This window comes from Dendropsophus ebraccatus, chromosome 7, assembly GCF_027789765.1.
Source record: "Dendropsophus ebraccatus isolate aDenEbr1 chromosome 7, aDenEbr1.pat, whole genome shotgun sequence".
Lineage (NCBI taxonomy): Eukaryota > Metazoa > Chordata > Amphibia > Anura > Hylidae > Dendropsophus > Dendropsophus ebraccatus.
Window position 1 is genome coordinate 76,265,839 of NC_091460.1, and position 2,322 is coordinate 76,268,160.

Below are 2,322 nucleotides of genomic sequence, written 5' to 3' on the forward strand. Positions count from 1 at the left end.
GTGATTGGCTGATTAGAAATTAAGTGGTAACGTGCAGTTGGACAGGTGTACCTAATAAAGTGGCCGGTGAGTGTATATATAGAGAGAGATCCTGGATGAAGACCTCTTCCAGAGTGCTCTAGACCTCAGACCGGGCCGAAGGTTCGTCTTACAACAATACAATGACCCTAAGCACACAGCTAAAATAACAAAGCAGTGGCTTCAGAACAACTCTGTGACCATTCTTGACTGGCCCAGCCAGAGCCCTGACCTAAACCCAATTAAGCATCTCTGGAGAGACTTGAAAATGGCTGTCCACCACTGTTCCCCATCCAACCTGAGGAGACTGAAGAGGATCTGCCAGGAAGAAAGGCAGAGGATCCTCAGGTTACAGAATGGCCGGTGTCAGTGAAGATCATCCCGGCCAGTACTGCTTGAATTGGAATCCTGGCACATCCGTGTGCACCTGCATCCCAATTCCCTATTGAACACAATGGTGGCGCACTCTCTATTGTGTGACCTGTCAGGCTTGTGCGTCTGCTTTTCAATGAATAGTGGCTGCACAAAACTAACATGTCAATTTTTTGTACAGCCGCTAGGGATCCCTTAGGAATGTGTCAGAATTTTTCCCTAAAGGGAATCACTATCCAGCACATACCTTGGGGAAAAAAGCCCTTAGGGAACTGTGATATTAAATAACACCTAGATATAGATTATACAAATAGCTATATAAATAGTTAAACTGGGGTTTTAGGAACAGAAAAAGAAAAATCAATGACAAACTTAATGTTTTCTTATTTGTTGCTTAATATTATAGTTAGAGATGAGCGAATCACTCGGAAATTCATTTTGCGAAGTTTGCACGAATATTCGCACAATCGTATGCTCGTACAAAAATGCTGCTAATCTGTCTGTGTTTGCCGGTCCGAACAATTTGTTCGATTAACGGAATGGTTATAACGATCATTTTCAAACATGCGAACGTTTATATTTTGTGATGTATGCAACTGTGTAAGTGTAAGCTAACATGTGCGTTTGCTATTGCGGCCGCCATGTTTAGTGAATTTGCTAAGCAAATCTGGCAAATTAAACGCCCGATTCGCTGCAAACCAGAATTTGCCAGATTTGCTGCGCTCATCTCTAATTATAGTAATATTTCCTATTTATACAGTGCTTGCGTAACACATCCATTAGATGTACTGTAGTTCTTGAAACACAGGTAATACCAGCAGTTATAAAGGTAGAATGTAGGAGCAGACTTCATTTAAAGTGTGGCTTTGGTAGCAATTAAACCTATTATAATCATTGAGTCAGAAAAGACAAGCATCTTATCAGAGAAAGTACTGCCTGGAGGATTACAAAAATAATAACCGTCATCGGGAACAGGTGGAGCGACTGGTTACACGCATAAAATAATCACTACAGTTAAGAAAGATCTATTTATGTTCTGCCAAACTTGTTATCAAGCGAGAGCAATACCTAATGTTTACAGTTTCAGGACCGAAAACGCCTATTTCATAACACACAAAGGGAGTCTACCTGTCATTACTCACACACCACATTTTATGCTGAAGTACCTGTAGTCACCCAGCTGTTTCTTATAATAGGTCTCAGATGTATCACAGGAATAATTACGTCAGAAATGTTTTATTGACTCTTAAAGGGGTACTCCGATGGGGGGGGGGCATTTTTTTTTTTCCTGACACCGGGGAGTAGGTGGCTGAGGGAAACGACGTCCACTCCCCTCCCCGATTCCAGTGGCGGGTCCTGCATTGCGCCGCTCTGGTCCCCGATTCCCGGCCACTTCCTGGTGTCTGGCGCGGGCCTGAGGCGATATGTCTCAGGTCCGCTCAGCCAGTCAGTGACAGAGGCTGGATCTGAGCGGACTTGAAATGGATCCCGCCTCCGTCACTGACTGGCTGAGCGAACCTGAGACGTCACGTCTCGGGCCCGCGTCACTGGAACCGGGGAGGTGAGTGGACGTCGTTTCCCTCAGCCACCTCCTCCCCGGTGTTAGGAAAAAAATGCCCCCCCCCCGCCGGAGTATCCCTTTAGATGCTGAAAATTGAGTAAAACTAGTTTCAAGAAACATTTAATGGTACTGAAATTTTGACATCACCATAATCACCTAACTTGATTCCTTTAATATAATAGAGAATCATGAATTTAACTATTAAGGTCTATGGAAACAGAATGCTATAATATAGGTGTCCTGTTGAACTGTCCTGTTAGGTAGACTTATAAGAATGGATACCAATCATTTGGTGACTGAGGCAGGATGCACTAAAAATATTCTGCAGGTAATGGTGCGTTTACACAGAGAGATTTATCTGACAGATTTTT